The sequence below is a fragment of the Athene noctua genome, chromosome 1 (genome assembly GCF_965140245.1).
Source record: "Athene noctua chromosome 1, bAthNoc1.hap1.1, whole genome shotgun sequence".
NCBI classification, from domain to species: domain Eukaryota; kingdom Metazoa; phylum Chordata; class Aves; order Strigiformes; family Strigidae; genus Athene; species Athene noctua.
The window spans coordinates 66,080,956-66,102,059 of NC_134037.1; the positions used below are offsets into that span (position 1 = coordinate 66,080,956).

Here is a 21,104-nt window from a genome sequence, read left to right on the forward strand (position 1 = left end):
TTTTATCTGCCTGAATAAAATTAAGCACATCCACAAATGCTTACAGAACGGGGAATGCAGTTCACAATTTCTCTTAGAATGTGTGTTTCACTTGCTACGATTCACACCAAGAGAAAACAAGTGGTAACTACAAAGCATCAGCAGAAATAGTTAAGGCTTCTATTATAACAGGCAGCATATTGCCACTGCAAAAGGCTTATGGGATCAAGAAAGCAAAAACAAGAAAACCAACTCATTTCCACCTCTCCCGCAAACACTCTTCTGTCTCTTCACCCAATTCAGTTTTTTCTTTTCTTTCAGGGGAAAAAAAAAAAAAGATTCCTCAGACAAATATACTTCTGTTAAGAGCAGAACAAAAAAAGCAGCATGGTTTCCCCTGTCTCTCCCTGCAGATTCTTTCATGAGAGAAAAGACAGATAGCAAGATGAGCTCTGTAAGAAAAAAGCTTAGGTACCCTCAAGTTTCTCTACTTTTAATTGATCTTATAAGAGATTCTACCCCTAATCACAACTTTTCACCTTGCCTGTTTACATAGATCATCAAAACTGTAATGATATTCAATAAAAGATAAGCCTTGTGGCCACGCTCTCAACTAGGAAGACAGTAAGTACGTCTCAAATTGTTGAAAAGTAACATCTCTGAGACATCTTACTCTTCAGTCATACTTTACTGTAACTGGCCTACAGACTTAAAAATTATTAAAAATAATTAAAAATTATTAAAAAGAAAGGATACACACACACACAGGTGAATGAACAGACAACTATTGCCTATACAAGCTTTGGCTCTTCAAGAAACAAGATTAAAAAAAGGAGACTAACACGGTATAAAAAAAGGTATTCCCCCCAATCTAATATAAATTATATTTTTCTAAAAGTTTCATAATCTGTGTTCCAAGAATCTCCCTCTGACCAATTTCACATAAATATTTGAAGTGTGGATTTCATTAAATACGTTTTATTGAAGTAAAAAAAGTATTGCATTGCTAAAACCATACATACACTGACTTTCAATAATTTTAGGAAACAGACATCACAAAAGCCAAACAAGGATGACAATATTTCTACTATATTTTGTTCAGGTGAGATTAGGACTTGTTTCTTTTCTTTAGGAAGTCATGATAACACAAGCTCTATTTTTAACTACTGTTCTATAGAAGTCTAATCTTGAACAACTGTAAGTCTATTGGTACATTTCTGTTACAGAGCAAGAGGAGAATTTGTGCAATTTGCCATGACTTAAAGCTCAAATCTTGCAACATGACATGCTCTTACTAGAGTTGCAAAACTAAAATTAAAAGGGAAATACTACATAAAAAAGAAAAATAAAGTGATAGAGCCTAATCAAAGTCAGAATACAAAAAATACTTGAGAAACCTTATGTTAAAATGACAAGTTACCAGGATTATAAAGAAGGAAGGAACAACTCTTAAAAAAATAAATTATATATGTGTGTATATATATATATATACACACACACACATATATATATTACTGTCAAGAACAGCCGGCCAATTCCATTTAACACAACCTGACCCAGGGCAACGCTGTAAGAAATTTTCTTGGGTCCTGTTCTATCCCTATCACAGCAATACAAAAAAATCCAAACAAAAGCCTGGAGTTACTTAAACAGAGGAGGGAAAGACCACCAGAATAAGGAAACATTTATAAGAAAAATTACACTAAGATACTAGTATAAACTCTGTTGTCATACTTGTATATCTTATGTAACTAAAGATGATCTCTTTCCTTAACTTCTGAAATCCAAGTCTTCTGGATAATCTCATTTGATAAAGCAGTATATCTTCCTTAGAATAGGTCCAACTTCTGTTAAGTTTTCCTTCTCGCTCTAGCAGTTATGTATTCTAAGATGAAGTTGTCATTCCTGACAGAGATCAGATTTCTAAAGTCTAGGTTAATCCTCAGGGCTGGTATCACGGTTTCCGAGGGGAACAGCCCAATTCTTACAAGCTACAAAAAGTATGTGATCTTTTGGGTCCAGGTGTCTATCCAATAAAAAAACCCTATACCTTAAACCAGCTCTCCTGACAGACCCATTTCTGATTATCTTCTTTCACAACATCAGGAGAGAAACTCCTCTGACCAAAGGAGGGATGAGCATATGAAGCACTGGTAAGTGCATATATAAATATAAATTCTGCAATATAAAGCAGAAAATTGAAGCTCATTAAAAAAAAGGTAGTGGTAATGATTCCTATAAAGCACCTGAAATGTACTGTCAAGTGAACTATAAAACACGTAAATACCATATTGTTACATAAATTATGATTAGAAGTTTAGCAAAGCTGAGCAAGACTGATGGTTTTCAAGACAAATCTGAGTCAAGTAAACACATATCAAAATTAGAGTGAGGTTTTAGCTAAATCCAAGAGAACTGTTCGGTCATCAATACATAAACTGCCAGAATCATATTTATCAGGCTCTCTCATTTCCCCCAGATGAAATTTAACAGCCTGTTGCAACAAAGACATTTCCTTTCACTGGAAAATACTATTTCAGAAGTAGCAAAATGGTATTTCAATAAAGGTGAAGAATTATTTCTACAATTACACTGGAATAAAACCCACTTATCAATGTATTTGCAGTTTCAGTTTCAAGGCAAGTAAAACAATAATTGATCACGCAAAGGAATCAGAATAGAGCTCTCTCAACACCTAAGCCCTCAGGATAAAGCACTCTGCAGACCAGGGACTGACAATTCAAATGCTCTTGCACACCTACGCTGCAGCACGGAAAGTCTGTTCAGGCTCCAGCAGACTAATGAGCAGGGTGGGTATGGAAGCACACTGCACAAAACAGGAGCTAGAGACAGGAAAGTGGAAGAACCTCAATTCTTGCTACCCTGCAGGTTGTGGGAAAGAATAAATTTTATCCCTTACTTTGGCCTTGGGCACAAGACTAAATTTCACTTTCTCTACCTCACGAAAGTGCACCTGGTTACGGATCACTGATACTGTTCAAAGAAAACAGGGATAGTATGGTCTTTGCCTTTGCTAGTCATCTTTGACATTACAGCTAAAACGTCTTACAATAAAGTCTACAGTAAATGACTGTGTTTTGCTAGTTTATGAACAGTAAAGTCTAGCCTTAACCTTCTCTCCACCTCCTTTAACAACTGGCATGCCTACACAAATTTAAGCAGAGCATATCATAAGCATAAGACAAGAGCTTAGCTCTGGCCTGTGTAGCAGAAGCAGCATAAATGAAGCAGCAGGCAGTTCAGTAAACAATTGGTGTCCATTTCCTAAACCACCCCAAGCTCCACCTGCCTGCAGTGAAGTTGCTTACCTACACATTAGTTGGGTAACCACACACTGAGCTGCAGACATAGCAACAACCACAGAGCAGTCGCACTCTATGTTATTAGACTAACATCTACACCAACAATAGCTTGAAACACACCATCACACATTCAAGAGAACAAAATACCACTACATTGGTAATCAGCTTCTTATTTCCCTGGGAAACCAGATTCACATGATGGAATTGGAGGCAGTCAACTTGACCCTTCTTGCCTGAGAAACACAGGAAAGGACACATCTCCGTGAAGCTTAGCATATATGTGTTACTAACAATTCTCACCTGTAGTGCTAATCTAAGTTATCTGTGCAAAGACTGAGAACTTCACATATAAAATATCTACTAATTAACCTTTCTTAAGAAATGGTAAAAACTTAACATTATACATGATAATGTGGTCAAGCAGGGTGAGTGTCCATTAGTGGATATAAAGCCCTTTGCTCTTGGCAAATTAGCAATGCCTTTAGTCGCCAAGAAAGCGATAAATGAAATGCAGCGGTCAAGGTTCATCTCCTACTCATTGTTTAAAATATAACAGAGCAAAGAAGAAAGTTTAAACAAATGCTCTGACGTATCATACACATACACCCTACTTTTTGATACTACCTGCTTACTACAGTGCTGCCAGTAAAAATAATGAATACAGAGCAGCTGTAAAATTAATGAATGTCTATGTTTGCTATTACCTTCTGATTAATTGGTATTAAACACATGGCCATTGCCTTACATTCATTGTCCCACAATTAATCAGGGCAAAAGGAAAGCTGATAATAGCAACTTCTGAGACAGACCAATATTTAGGGTTTTTTTCCAGCTGGAGGTTAAAAGACATAATAAGATACTCTTCTGACAGAGATACAGGAAGAAAAGAGCTTGCGACAGGATTTATTTCAGTGGAAGTTTGAACACTAAGCATTCATACTGCAGTAGCAGTGCTCCATTCAGCATTAGAACAATGGTTTTGACAAGTCGTGATGACATTTACTATTGGGTAAGCTTTCAGAAAGAAGCAGTCATCCTTATCTACTTCAACTTCTTCATGGTTCTCTATGCTTGGCACAGATATTTTCCTCTTCATGCAGAGACCGCCCGCATGAGGTAAGAAACTTGCTTTGGAAATCCCAGCACCACGTCAGCACAGCTTGGTATTTCTGGTTCAATCGTGCAAACCACAGCGTCACTGACTTGTCAGCACCACTGGAATCAGACATTTCCTGTCAAGAGCATCATGTATGTCTCCAAGACCGGAAACAACTGATGGGGTAAGAATACCTGAACAGTAGGGAATGGTTGACCTCCCAGGAAACCTGTCCAGTCAAGCTAGTCTGTTGGGAAAGGCTAGCTAGAAAAAGAACTTTATAAAGGTGCCTGAGGCTGGGATATGGGGAAGGAAAAGCAAGTAATGGCCTTATAGGTTCCATGTACTACAGGAAAAGCACAGATGTTGATGCTCCAATTGGTGTGCAAAGTATGCTCAAGGGCACCAAGTGAGACAAGCAATGGACATGTGCTAGTTCTTATCTAGCATAAAGCATTATGGTTTCTTCCACCTTAAAGTAATCCTTGCTCAAGCAGTCTCATTTTTATGAAATGGAAGCAGAAACCCTGTGTCACTGAAGTACAAACCAGAGCTAGTCCTGCAACCTATTCAAAGAGGAATTTCTAAGCACTAATTCCCATCAGATGCAACAGAAGCCCAGCAGACTGGTGAGCGTCCCTTTCTGGATGTTGCGCAGCACAAAATAAAGACAGAAATAATTAGAGCACCTAGTACTTACCCAAAAAGCAACAAGTTACCTTTAAAGACAACAGGACCATGTTGCCTTCACACTAGTACTAGGTCCACTGCGCCCTGAATAGCTAAACTGAGATGAACTTTTCTTGAATTTCAAAGTGAACTTCGACACCTAGACTCATAAGGTATGATTTCACTTCAGATAAACTCTTCAAGTAGCTAGCTGTTACTGTTAGGGGTGGTCCTGACCCTCCCCCACATGTTTGTATCAGATCTAGTGTGGTTAATACCCATCGAGACAACTAAGTCTATCTGTTGGCTGAGAGGGGTAGGGTGAGCATGCAGGATCAGTTGCCTCCTGGATCTGTCAGATGATCTCACTTTCCACCCACACAATCACTAGGTCCTATACAAAGGCGGCACCAGACACCACAATATCTGCAAGGATGCAACTGAATACCTCCCTACTTCTGCTTAAGTTTTAGAGTCGTATATCTTCCCAGCGGGTAAGGAAATTTTATCTTCCATACAGACATGGATGCAATGTCCACTTGTTCAGGAACCCCAGATAAAATATCAACACAGGAGGAAGAGTTCCTTGAGGCACAATACAGAAAATAAACAAATACACCCCCCCCCTAATCCACCTCAGATAAAACACCTTACAGATAAAAATTAAGTATCTACACCCATACTGACAGACTCTGTATGTGACTCAATTTAAATCTCTGGGAATCTGCTCAATAACAAAAATAAATTTGCTAATCACTTAAAAACCAACGTTTCTTCTTTTTAAAACATTGATATTTGCTGATTTCTTGATAGATAAGGTCAGAAAGAACTGCTTAAACTAAAGGATGACAGTGTGACACAGGAGCAAATATAAGCTGCCCCTGTATAAATTTAACCAGAAATCACAATAAAGTTTATAACCCACAAGTCACGCTGTTCTTGAGCACCTCCCCAAACATTCAAATGATCAGTGGTGCTTGCTCCCCTGTCATATAGGAGCGCTGCAAAACTTGCACTCTTTCCCACAATACATCAAGGTGCTTCTGAGGAAAACCTGTGTGAATCGATTCCTGCCAACTTTTCTAGCTAATTGGCTCAGATCATTCTCATGAAAACAAGTGCAAGACTTCAAACAGAACCATCCAGACAAGGAGAGAAAAAACAACTGATTATGGTTTCTTACAACAGTATTCTAGACTGAGAGCTTCTGAGTGAAACTCTGGCCTTCTTGACTGCACTACATTTCAAGGACATGCAGGGAAAATAACCTCTTGCTTCTGTAATCCAAGGCTGATGGGAGCAAAGCTGAAGGTAATTCCTGAAATAAAACAGCAAAAGCTGGCAACTATCTCATAACACAAAGAAAGTTCATACAGATGTAGAAGAGGAATGAGGGGGGAGCAAAATGACAAACATAAAAGGGGAGAGTGTAGGTATTAACACAGCAAACTCCATGGCAAAATATAAACGACTATCAGTGATGTGAAGACAACTGGAACAATATAGAAAGGCTGTCTGCTGAATTTAAAAAAAAGATAAAGCTTGAGATTCAAAAAAATCCACTCTCTCTTGGCCCAAGACAAAGGACTGTGATGATGTCACATGATTCCAACCCCCAACAATTGAAAAAACCCACTCTCAGCTTGATGCATGTGGGAGGAACTCAGGATTAGGCAAGAATAAAAGATGACAAGCAAACAATGAGCCATTTATTTTAAAATAACCTCAATACGTTCAGGCTCACTGCATCTGTATCAATCCCAGTGAAACAGGCTCCCTAGTGCCAAGAACACCAAATACTAAATATTACCTCAACTCCAAACTTCTAATCAGAAAAAAAGCTCAGAGCTCAAAGAGGTAACCAACGAGGCTCAGCTGAAGGCTTGAGCACATTGCAGGGCTAGTAAGTGTTAGGAGCTGTACCAAATGTTAATGTGTTTTTAAGCAATCTACAAGGCAAGCTGTAGCAACTCAGTACTTCTACATTTAGAAGTTTTGTCCAGAGGATCTACATCACTGCATTTATTTTTTTTTTTCCAATGAAGACCAAGCACTCCTTTGGCCTGGACAAGATCTTAAGCAGACAAAAAAAACCCCAAACAAACAAAAATGAGATGTGATGGTATCCATGTGATTATTTTGGTTTATGTTTTCAAGTTATGTGCCTTTAAAACATGAGATGAAGGAGTGATTATTCATTCTCTGGAGAAGTGACTGAGACTACCCAAGAAGAAAGTACTTGTGGGACAACAGATATGCCAACAAAAGAGCTCAGAGACGAGAGTCCTATGAAAAGCAAACAGTGAGGCCTCAGAGGTGATAGGAAGTTTTCCAAAAATCTAAAAGAACTGTAGAGAGTTTGCTACAGCTCCAAAGGTGCATCGTTCATTAAAACTAAGGCAAAAAACAACAATCCACCTCAAGGACAGGATGGGCAGGATGAAAGTTCATCAAAAGTATTTTTATTTATATTTATTCTGTTCTGTTTATTTCTGCAATAGTGACCTGAAGTTTTCTCCACCTAAGTAGTATTCTAATAAAGTCTGACTATTTTCATTTGCAACATGGCTATATACTTGGGTTTCTTTGAGTAGCTCACTGTAACAAGAATGTCTAGGCAGATCCACCTCCAAGCTTCAAAAACAACTCTGGGTTTCATCACAGCAACTTAGAGGGATCAAAGCTCTCTTTAGCTCAGTAACTCTTCTCTGCCAGAAGCCAGCAGCAATGTTGCAGAGATTGTGAGAATGGAGCAAATAACAATTGACCTTTCTCAGTCAGCAATACAGAGACATTTTCAAAAAACTCTTGAGCTACCTAGAAAGCTTAATAGCAACAATTAATTTAGCACTTAATATTGTGTGAATAATTAGATCTGCTTTTCTTCATGTATGTTACTGTGCATTCACTGTCACTGAACTTCAGTTGTCCTTTAACTGCCCATTTTCATGGTACTATAAGACTTTCTGCAATTCTCTACAGCAAATTCTTTATAGTTTTAACAAGCCTGCACATGAGCAAACATTGCCATCACACTGTTCACCCGAAGGAAGTTTCCAGATCAGCCACAAATCCTCTGAAAAGACCAACTGAAAGAGAAAGTAGAGTGCAATCCTTTCACCAGCACATTTTTCAACTGGCAACCTTGCTCCATCACAAAACTGATCTTCTGTTCCCTTCCTTTAAGGATCCATTCATCTTAAGGGAGTAAAGATGTCATGTCCAGTCATTTTGGTAAGGTATCCAGTCAAAAGCTTTTTGACATTCCAGTATACTGTCTTAAGTGGATAATCCTTAATTACAAGCTCACAAAAAAGTGTGATTTCCCTCTACAAAAAGCTGTGTCAACTCTACCCTACTGCCAGATTTTATTCATGTCTATGCAAAGTATTCCTTATTTATATTTTTAGCCCATTTGTCCTATCGGTACCACATTATCATCTCCCTTTCCTATGCTGTCAACATCAACTGCAGTTGGAAGTCACGCACCATAATTAACAGCTCAGTTTGTTTCAGTTGGAGTTCCTTGACAACTTTCAAGTTATCATCATGCAGTGTCTATGAGTACTGTTCATTTTATCAGCTTATTTTAAAATCTCTTCTCCCAGCATTTTAAATCTGAGGCAGGTCTTCAGCCTTATCCCTTTAAAGAAGGTCTTTAAGATCATAGCAGGAAAGCTGCTTCTCTAGTCCTCCTTTTCCATTTTGACTGCATAGGATCCCTACCTTGCTCCCCGTTGGTGAAGATTTGAGAATGCTTTTTTTGTAGTCTGTCCTCAGCAAGTATTGCTCAAAGTCTTTTGGAAACTGTCTTACTAAGGCTTACATTTCTTTTGCCACAGTTCACGGTTTTTTAATTTGTTTCCTCACCTGGACAGAAGTTCTCCTTTCAAAGGGCATCATTCCATTCCCTCATCCTCTTGGCAATGCCACCTTCTGTAGGTTGCTTTAAAATGTCTTTCAATAAGTAGCATGCATTTTCTGGAAACAATTTTCCTTAAGATGCCTTCATGCTATCTAAAAGTTCTTTTTAGTTACTCCTTTCAATTTCTTATTAATAAGCTTGCTCATTTTTATACAGGTTCTAGTAGAAATGTGATCTGCACAAAGCCAAACTAAAAGGTTAAGACTGAGGTGGAGTGTGTAGACCCTTCTGAAGAAGGCCAGAGCCATGCCCATTAAGATGTTGAAAAAATTCCAGAAGCGTTTCTAAGCTGAAGATGTAGAATTATTTCTTAGGACATTATTTTTGAGTCATGGGAGTTAACATTTCCCAATCCAGTAATAACGAAAGTGCTTTAAACATAGAAGATTCATGTGCAGCAAGCACAGACTGAAAAATAAATATATAGTATTTCAAGAATATAATGAATAGCAGCTGGAATGCCTGCAAAAAATGGGGATCTTCCCAGGCTTTTGAAAATTTGGAACCATTAGTATCCTAAGAGATGTAAACAAACACATTTGTTAAATGCCTTCACTTAGTCAAGAAAATATTTCTATGCCAAGAAGAAAATATGTCTCATAAATAATACAGTATTTGAGAATTTTAGGCCCCAAGTCTCATCATAACTAAAGGCACAAGATACATCTACCATCCCTTGTTCTCACCATTCTCTCCACAAAAATGTCTACATTACAGCAATTTTCACTGCTGTGTCCAACCTTTTCCCAGGAACAGAAAGACACCCAGAAAACTAAATGCCCAATGGCTTAGGAGTCTCACATGCCATGTCTTCTGATAGAAAACACCATCGTCTCTTAAAAAGCACACAAATCTTTACTCATTAGGCTTGATCCAGAAAGTAGTACATTCTTAGTAGCTCTGCTGTAAAGTTATCACAGTAATTCATATTCTATTAAAAAAACTGCTAAGAGAAGTCTCATCTGAAGTGTCTGATCTCAACTAGTAGGTTGGTAATATGCTGTGTTGTTTAAACTTAAGGCTGAATCTAGGACTTGGGAACTTTAACAGCTCACTCCTACTTTTCGTCAGTTTGCTCTTGAATGTTTTAAGATGAACTACAAGTTTTGTAAAAATCACACAATTTTTCCATATAGGATAAGAGCATTTACCCATGATTCACTGTCAAACTGCAGCATAATATTACAGGGTAATGTGCAAAGTCATACTTGCATTCCTGACTTAGATGTCAATACAGCTAGAATTTGTCTATGGGACCCATTCAGGAAGCACCCAAGGGGAACTTGTTTTGAAGTAACACTGACAACATTCAGCAAACATGAGTATTTATTATCCCCTATGCTTAGGGGTACTGAAATAAAATGCAAAACTGTCTAGGCAGCATAAAGGAAAGAAGAAAAAAAGTATTTTGCACATACTAGCAGTCATAGAACAAATGAGCCAGCACTGTAGGCTACTGCAAAAACAGCCCCACATTCTGTACTTGTGATAGGGAGTTTCATATAAAAAAGACAAGACATCATTAGCCTCCTCTACTTGGTACTCATGAGGCATCAGGTGAAACACTGTGCACAACCTGGGTAATAACTGAAGGATGGAAGTTAAACTGGCAAAGTATCCAAAAGAAAGGAACAAAACATGAGAGTGAGAAGAGATTTAAAGACACATGAATAAAGAGGAACAACTGAACACGCTCGAGTTGTTTCATTTGTAACAAAAAATGTTATTGTTTGACATGTCATAACTCCTCACTGCATAAAAAGTTGGTGCCATGCAGAAGAGCAATAAAATTTCGCTATGTTTGTGAACAGTAAAAGAGCAATAGGTCTAAATAAAAATTGACTTTAAATTAAAACACAGAATAACTTGCAGGTTTTTTTAAAACATCTCCTAGAATACATTGCTTCCAAAGTAAAGGAGATTTACAACACATTTTTGGGAAAAGTCTATATTTAAAGGCAACTGTGTCCACACAGACTTTAGAGGAGGTTGAAGACTACTTGCTACTGGAAATTTCCAGTAACAGGTTGGATTCCTCATGGTGGGGTGGCGATGTCAATACCTGATCCATCCCTGGAGTCCAAGGTGGATGAGCAACTTCATGGACTCCCTGCCAACACTACATTCTTCTATAATTTGCATTGCCCTTTTTCTATTTGCAAACCACACTATCCTCATTTAACAAAAACTATACTGCACTGCTGCTTCCAATTTCACACAATTAGGACACTAACTTTGCCAGTTTTCTTCACGTTTAAAAACATATTCATAACAATTTAATGATACTTAAGTCAAATAAAATAGGAATGCTTTTATGCCAATATCTACACTGCAGGTATTGCAAACAGCCTGTGTACACAGGTCTGATCTCGTACATTTTGATTATATATCAGAGGAGCTTTCATGATATATAGAAATTAATATTTTCAATAAAGAAGCAGATAACAAACACCTCCAGCAGCCTGAGACCTCATTTTATTTACTTTTCACAAGAAAATTCTCTTATCTGGATCGGATGGATGAAAACGGGCAGAGAACCCCCCTTTCAAATTTCTGTGAAATGAGAAGACAAAATGGAAAATTTGCTCAGACCATGCTCAACCACGTAATTTGTTTCAGCACAGAAAGCAAATTGCACAAGAGTAAAATGTGATGTCTCATGAAATGTGCTTCTTTTACTCCAGCACATTCTAGATGTCTCTGATGTACTTTCGGTGTTTTTGCACAAATTAAGGGTTGCATAATACCACACACACATTCCAACCAAAAGAAGTTCCTCCTGTGTCTGAATTACAGGACAGTTATACTCTAGGAGGTGTAATGAAGGATGCTGCCTTAAGAAGTACTCCATATTAACTAAACTTTCTTCCACTTAAGACAAAGGTAGTACTGAAGGGCAAAGGCATTAAGTTACTAATAAGAACTTTTAAAAACAAACAACCCCCTTCCCACTGGCAGAAAATTGTCCATGGGGAAAGTATCCAGATTTTATTGTCCTTCAGAGAGCCATGATTAGTTTGTATCTTTTAATAACAACAGCTACATCAACAGAAATCTTTTTTCACTGCTTTTATCCACCTCCACATACCTACAGGCACCACTTCAACCACAAAGAGAAAAACATAGTTGTCAGAAATTGGACTGTGAGAAGTGTGTGCTAAAGCATCCCTGTAGGGATATTGCCACCACTACAGAGCCTAACCACCAAGAGGAAACCAAGCTAAGATGAGCTTCATTTCACCAGAACCCATGTTGCCTCAAGTACCTACGAGGTCTCAGCACATTCTATGGAGGTCCTCTCAGATACACTAATCAGTGGATCCCAGTCATCCTCCTCCTGATTCTGCTTTACAGGCCTCAATTCCAGGTTGCTGGAATTCATGCTTCAAAAAACATGAGCTTAAAGACCAAATTCCATGGCTTCTCTTTGAAGGTGACCCACAAATTGAAGATGCAGAGTTACTGCCAGAGAAAAGCATCCTGACAGGAGAGCTCCTGCAGCTCCGCTGTGATGAAGCTAAAGAGGCCACACAGGTGGCCACACAGCAGCACACAGAAAACACATCCCAAAGCCAATGTGGCACTACACTTATGGACAGTCTTCCTGCTATTTCAGATGCCACTGATAACCAGATCCTCACCTAGCATAAGTCAGAATGCTACTGTGAATCAGGTTATATTAGCTGCGCCCCCCCCCCCCCCCCCCGGCATCAAATAAGTCAGTCTTGTTCATCACCATCATTTGCATGTCCTTCTGGGAAACATTTACAATTTCATTTGTCTAGCAAATTAGTTAGAAAATTTATATCATCTGTCAATGAACTGTGTCAGTTTGGTCTTAAGGGAGCAACATTAATTCGGATCAAACAGTCCATCTAGTGCAGTATCTTATCTCTACCACTGCCAACAGCAGTTATTAGGGGAAAAGAAAAGACACAGAGCAACAGCAAAGCCACCTGGTACATCCTTAAAGCTTCTGGAAATTCAACACCCTGAAGAGCTTCTGAGTCCTGTGTCCACTCAGCAAACGTATCCCTCACAAATTTTAGTCCTTTTGAGGTCTATTTAACTATGTCCTTGTATGGAAAAGTGCTGCTTCTTTTAGCTTCTTCTAAAGTTTCTTTCAGGTAAGAGCTAGAAGGGCAGAAATTAAAAGTGAGTAACTGTTACTTAATCATTCTTTCCTTCCCATTCCTGATTTTAAATTGTTTCACCTTTCTCTTTGTCTTCCTTCTTAAAAGACCATATCCATTCAGTCTCCATTTGCATGGAAACAAGCCCATTAATGCTTCTGATAATCCTTTTTCCTTTGTCTGTGTCTTCTACCAAGTTAGAAAACAGTTTTTGAAATGAGATGAGCAGAACACATGCAATAATAAAGATGTGACACATCACAGATTTACACAGCAAGTGACTTCTCTAGTTTTTCCTCTATTTCTTTCCTAGTAACTTCTGCCATTTTGATTCATTACTCCCATGAGGTTTTCAGAAATTTATTCACAATAGCTCTAACCTGTTAGGCATCCTAATAGATCAGAAGATTTATTAGCATGCCCAGCAGCATTTAGACCTTTTGTGTCTATTAATTTGCTTCTAAAATCAGTCTAGTGACCACATAGACCAATATTACTCAAAAATAAACCCATATAAACACTAGTTTAATCCATTACTTCATTGCTCACAGGTTTCCAGGTAGAAATCACATGAATTTATTATGATTTATTGTATACATGCAATGTTCTAAATATTCACTGTTTAAATTCAAAGTATGACCTCTAATTTTTCCTACTCATCTGCACGTTACAGAGCCTATTTATGTCCCATTTCAAAGAAATCCTTGAAAAACAGCTATACCAGTCGCTGCTCCCATTCCTCATATACCTTATCCATTTCCAGTTCTTCCTTTTAAAAAGAAAAACTAAAAAGAAAAGAGAAGCCGCCACCAGTCTTTCATCAACAAAAGCAAGCTACAGAATTACAGTTAAGTTGCGTTTTCCACTTAAGACTAGTACTAAGGTTTCGCAAGTCAAACATGATTTGAAAGTAGGTCGGACAATCCTCCCAGGGTTTGGTCAGATCTTATTGATCTGTAAGTTGTAAGGACAAGTTTTGCATCCAGCCCTCCCTGCAATTTATCAGGGAAAAATCTGAATCCTTTATACCACCTGCAGTACTGAGCCACACAAATCAATTTACTTGAGTGAACACAGGGCAAGTGCAGAGTAAACACTGCAGGCCCGATTAAACTTCATTTGAAAGATCCCCTTGCTTCCACCAAAAACACTTAACTACTTCATATTGAAAATAAATTCTCAAATTTGAAGATGAGACTAGAGTCAGAAATTTTAGAAATAATCCTCCATCAGAGCATGACGTATGTCACTAATGCAGCACACAACACTATTACTTTTTTCGTAACAATTCACAGAAGATCTAACTGGAATCACTGTCCCGCTTTGCAAAGTGCTCCAGTGTGGACCGAAGTAATCTTGCCCTGCGACACAAAAGCCTCAAACCCTTTCCAAAATTATAAAGGCCTTGTTAGAAGCTACTAAGGATGAGTTTATCTCCAGCGGAAAGCAGCAGAGTTGCAGCCTTATATACAGTTGCAGACATGCAAGTTTGATTACAGTGCAAGTATTACCGCTACCTATGAGAAAGACTGGAATGGCTGACCTTTTGTAAACATCATCTCTCACCGGTTCCCGAGGACAGTAATTACACAGGTTTTGGATAAAAGAAAATAAATTGTAGCCCTCATCTAGGCAAACATGAAATGTTGAGACCATTAAGCTTACAAAATTTAAATTAAATGAGAATACATACTCAAAGCTGAAGTATACTCATTTTTCCTGCAAGTTGTGATTCTGATCCAGCTTAATTTAGGCACACACTGTATGATTATTGGATGTTTGGAACTAGTGGCATAACGGCTTTATTAGAACCAGAACACCTTTACATTCAGACAGACACAGGTTCATCCAGGCTGCTTTATTCAGCTTAAATTCATCTCCCTTTTAGATAGATCAAGCTTGAAATTAATCATCTCAGAATTTGATATATGACTCTGCTATAGCCAACTGGAGCACAGATCCACAGAGCACATAGCAAGACTATCAGGGTAAGAGCGGGGGTATCAGTAAAGGTGAAAGGAGGAGATATGCCTTATTTTTACCGAGGAGGACAAAACTTTACACTAGTTGCTCAACCAAAATAACTGCGTGTGCGCACATAAGTTACTTAGTATTTAAGTTCCTGGATTTTCACACTCAAATTTCCTGAGAAGCAACAATTTTTTTTTGCAAACCAATAGAGAAAATACTATATATACCTAAAATGACTGCTGCTCACACCACCACACCATCTGCCACTAAGGCAGCACCGGCTGCCCAGCCTCACAAGTAACTGCACTATTGAATCCCACAACAGAAAACGGATATGACTCATTTGAGTTAAATTCTTAACGCTTGACATGATGGCTGCTAATTGCTGCAAAACGAGATCAAACAGGTCTGATAAGCAGGTCCCCATTTGGCTTTGTTAATGGTAACTCCAGGTGCCCTGCGATAGCTGTGATTTCATTCTCATTCAATTTAGTTTTACAGAAAAAAGAACAGCCTTGACTTAATGTTGCTTGTCACTCTCTATATGAACATACAAACGCTCAAAATTTACTTCCAAAGGCAAACCATCGTTGCATGATTCTAGTAGCAAAAGCTGCTTTTATTTTGCTACAGCACTGACTTAGAATTACTGCAGTAGAATCTAACACCCAACAGATGTGTAAGAGTTCTTAAAACTTTTCTTCTGATTTGATGTTAAGGACCATAGATGCTCTTAACAGAAACGAGTCATATCTGAATAACCAATGATCACAGCAGCAGCACATCTGATCTAACCTGCAGCTCACAAAATCAGAAAACCCAGTTCTCTCCCCAGCTCCAGCTAGTCTACTGCCAAACTGGCAAGTCACTTTACTCTCTAACCTTCTGGTTTCACTATCCTTAAAATGAGCTGGCTCTTTGGTCTCTCTATAAAGTGCTTCAGGATCTACAGATGAAATCCATGAGTAGATGCACAGACGAGAATGGCCAGCATCATAGCTGGTAGAAGCAACTTCAAGATAGAATAATTGGAGCACGGCAAGTGTTGAATTTGATTATGAAGTATTTATATATGGACATGTTTAGAAAAAAAGTTATTGTTCCAGTAGCAGTTTTTGAAACAGAACTAGCACCATAGCTACAAATGAGGTTACACATTTCAAGTGTCTTGCATAGCATCATATTTTTAAGAACAAAGACAAAAAGATTAGGAACAGAGTCAAACATCTGACTTGAAAAAACAGACTACAAACTAACCCATCACCCAGATTTCTTGAATCACAGCAGACAGCAAAAATTCACACTAGATAGTCCACAACTGAACAAAGGAAATTATACTAGAAGCATCTTATGAATTCATCAATTCCAACTGGCTACATCAGTGGTTCAAGAGAAGGTTTGATGACTGCCATAGGTTAGTAGAGCCAAAATGGTAGGAATGACCCTTTGGATACTAACAGACGATTTATTTTATCTTATATTTCTATTTGTACTGTATTCCATGTACAAGTAAAAATGTTCTCATTCCAAGTAATTTCTGGAATTCAATTAGTATTCCAAGCAGCCTGGTATCAATTAACTAAAATAACTCAGTATGCAAGATTGAACTGCAAGATTCAACATAGGCTTCAAGCTCCATTCAAGCTTAAGCAATGAAATGGTAAGATAACAGTCATTTATGACAAAAATAGAATTCTTTTTTTCCTGCAACAATTACTGATGTGAATAGGAAAGCTACACAGATGCAAGTCTTTGAATAATTGCCAGTGAAACAGATATTCAGCTTTACACAAACTAAATAACTGATACAGCTGGTAAGAAATGCATCTCAGTTTGCATTTGTACAGTATTAACACTTTAATTCTCATGCTTCAGCCTCTTATTCAACTTCCAAAGGAGAAAGAGAATCATTTAGGATTAAGAAACATCTGAGACAAAAAAAAAGTGACAACAGCCAACACCTACTCACACATACATTCTGAGCCGAGCAACCACTCTTTCACTTTGAAGAATACTGAGATTTGTCCAAAAATACCTGAATATGAAGGCCAGCACATTAAACCATGAAACCTAGGAACCAGTTTTGCCAGCATTCAACAAATCATTTACACCAGTATGAATCCAAATTAAGCTCCTGAAACCTCATTTGTTTCTTTTGCAGTCAATCTTCTTCATATTACACACTGAAGACTTTTCAGTATAACTGCAGTAATACAGAGCAGTTATGCTGAAATTAACCACTGAAAAATATTATATATTTTATTAAAACAGGTGCTGTCTCAGTTATGCCTTATAGTTGGACTGAAAGTCCAAATGTACTAAAACGGCAAACAGAATTTTTACATCATATTCAGTCATGACTTTTTGCATGTTACATGCAGATACAAAGGAAGTGATGACCCATGCTGGGAAAGATGCACAAACTCTGTAACTGCAATCTAGTTCTAGAAGGTGTTTTTTGGAAAGATTCCTTTTCAACAGACAGCACATACTAGCAGATTACATGCTTGACGACTACTGAGGCCCAAGACTTGCAATAGCTAACCACTGCCCTTCATTCAGTCTAAGGGCCTGGAGAAGTACTGTGAATTTGGAAGCTAAGATAGTTGCTGGAACTGTGCATTCACAGATGCAATATCCTTAACCTACCTCCCTGAATAGATACAGCACTACAACTCGCTACATCCTCAACTGCCAACAACAGCTTCAAATCTCTTCAGAGAAGCACACTTGTTACACCTTAACTAGGAAACCAATAAAACAATGCTGACTGATTAAACATGACTCCACTTCTGCATAAGGACCAAGCGGCCTGGAATAGCTTACATCCACCTTAAGTTCTCCTAGCCTCAGGTTGCTACTTTCAGACAGGCACTGGGAATGCTACCGAGACTGCAGTAGTTGGCCCAGGCCAAAAGCATACCAGAAGCAATAACTTCACAGCACAGGCAACCGAATTCAGGTATTCACAAATGCTCTCTCTTGCTAGCAGAGATGCGATTTTCAAATTTCAATTGGAACGGCAGAATCTTTGAACTTTCAGTTGATGAGATATCCTGAAGTTTTTGTTCCAATCCAGAGCAAAACCCAAACAATGTTTTCAAGCCTTCCCATAAGCAGAAAGTTTCTGAAATACATTGGGCTGAGAGCACAAACAGCTGGCACAGATAAAATGAAATAGACTCCTTAGCCACCCTTACCGGAAGAGGAAGGGATATGAGGCAACCCACAACGAGACACGATCAAGAATAACACGAAACCACACCTTTAGGCAATCTCAACTCAGGTTTGCTGCAGTCCTGCTTTTGGCCTGTCCTGTGGAACGCCTGCTCAGCTCAGAGAACTTACTCAACAGAAAGCTAACCAGAAAGAAATAAAAGGGTGAGTTAGCACTCAGGGCAGCTTCCTGACCTACCTCATCACGTAACTCTGAACACGGAAAGCAGTGCCAGGGAGAAGTGTGTTAGTCCAGTTTGTCATCCACTTCAGCTGCCACAGGACTGCACCTCAAAGGGATACAATATACTCAACTCTTCCAACAGCCCTATTCATTGAGAGTAAGTGCATACAAAAAATGGATTTTATGATCTTCTTACCCTACTTAGCACTACAGCTAGAGAGAGGCAGCAGTATACTCTTAGCAGTAAGATAATTCTCTTTTCTGATACTGATACGTATATTGCAGTAACTGGCACCTTACTTGTATTTATTTATCAGCATTAAAGATTATTTGAAAATGTGCCACGTCAGCTAGGCCTTTTAGCATTGAAAGTCTGAGACAGTTCTACTGAAAAAGTTCAGCTAGAAATTACTACGGCAGTAGCTCGAAATCAATAGCTTCAATTCATAATGGATAAAGAATAAATAATTTCTTATGAACAGAATTAAATCCTGAAGACAGGCACCTGCCAGCCTGCCACCAGCCACAGCATAAACTAAGACTTGGGAAGTCTGCCTACCAGGAAATTTTTCCACTGGAGCTACTATTAAAGTACTTGAACAGAGAGAAATAGAGACTAAATATCAGGTTGTCAACACACTGATCATTCCAAGACACTTCTGGGACACTGCAGAAAACAGACCAAAATGCAAGCAGTTAAGCAACAAAAGGGACTGGAAGTTTTCCAGTTTCACACCCATCTGGCAGGGTTTGCTACAGAAGCTCTTGCTTTAGATTAGTCTCTTTTCCTAGTGCTTTCATTGCATTTTGGCCTTCTTGCATCAGCTGGAAAAGAGAGATCATGGATTCTGGTAACAGAATTACTGGCAAGAATGCTTATTTTCTTGCTTCTTTTGTGGAACGCTTTTAGAATGCATTTTTTTAAACACTTTCTCCTTTTTCCACGAAATTGAGAAATACACTCAAGTGTGCTGCAGTATTTAAACCAAGTTAAAACCACTTCACAATTAATGACCTCCACAAACTTCTGTTGTTATTAAACCTCAAAGAAATAAAGGCATCAATACAAGCTCTTTGAGTGGCAGGTAATTCAGGCCATGAGACACCTGAAAAGACAGCAGCAAACAGAGCTCTTCCATACACCCTCAGACTGGTCCAGCAAAAAGCTGCTAGCACAGCTAGGCTGGGCTGCATTGTGCAGTCTCAACCCTGGACAGCACTGCCCATAGAGAGTCCAGCCTAGGAGAAAGTTTGTCCAGAACCCAGTGTACCACCACCCATCCCCAGCTCTAGCCCAGGCCAGAGGGCTTCCTCCCTCATGCTGAGAGGTTGAGTAAGTCCCTTCTCTCCAGCTACAGGCCTGAACTCAGCAGTGCCACGTGAAGTTCAGACTTCACCACCACAGATGGCCACCTATGGCTATAGCAAGTTGGGGTACCCATGTGCCACCTTTGGTTTTTGAGAGCAAGTAAAAGAATAAAAAAACCAAGTCCTCCGCTCGCTCTGATCTAGGGGTAGGAAAGGACATAATTCCTCAAGAACAGGCGAGAAACAGGCAGTGCTTCACGATCCCAGCACTTCCTCAAAGCATAGGCCACATCAGTCTGCTCTCACAAGTGTAATGCCTTTTCTTCCCTTCTTCATTTAAGGATGAAGCACTAGGAAACATGCTCTCCTCCACCTCTCTATTAGCACACTTCAAAAAAATCCTGTTTTGTACAGCAACGATATAACTGTACAGCATACTTTAGAAGTGCCACTTTTTTCCTGATCTGCCCAGCAACCTCTCCTATGCTTCGTACATGCAACACTCACCCAGAGTTGTTACTCCTTGTTAATAAATCAGGAAAACTCCCAAATTCAGTGACAACCCTGAAAGGCATAAGACGAATAAAAAACTCCAGCAGAAATAAAATGAAACTAGAACCACCAAGGTTTTGAGTTACACAGTCTCAAAATTACACAAATCTTGAAGAAGTTCTGCTCCTATCCTAATTAACATACACTCACTAAAAAGTTGTGGAAGGTAGAGTTGCCCTGGCTTTGCAGCCTCGATATATAAATATACAAATATTGAACAAATTAATCAGGCAAGTTTACCTCCTGAAGTAAGTTTTGTCAACATAAGGAAGGCAAATAGTTTCTGCACAGCAGTTTACAGGATTTGCAAGGTCACTGAAAACCCTCATAAGAAACTACATGTTAAAGGATTCCAAGTATCACATGAAGTATATTTATTATTATGTGAAGTAGCAGTGGAGTTCAGCTCTGCAGAAAACAAAAATTGAAACTGACCTCAAGGAAACAGAGAACATAAATAAACAAGACTTCAGTTTATTTACACAGGTAACAACCACTTCTTTTCTAGTGAAAGTGAGTGGGATAGTGTCAGTAAGCCTTTTCCAATTGCACTTGACCCAGGAATGGTGACAGTGTTCGGAACTGACCAAATTCCGCTCCCAAGGAGGCTGGGAAGGATTCCCAGTTCTTCACACCAACCGCCTGGCAAAAACTAATTTCCAACTGTGATCTGGAAGACAAGATTATGTTCAGGAGGCAAATAGCTTCTGCCCTTCTCCACAGATGCCACACGTCACTTCCACTGATG

The 21,104-nt window shown here is 38.8% G+C and overlaps 1 protein-coding gene across 1 annotated transcript in view; it reads right to left on the reverse strand.

The window, feature by feature from the left end:
* MAP3K5 (mitogen-activated protein kinase kinase kinase 5) overlaps positions 1 to 21,104 on the reverse strand; it is a 105,896-nt gene that overhangs the window by 74,938 nt on the left and 9,854 nt on the right. The gene's annotated exons all lie outside the window — the stretch shown is intronic.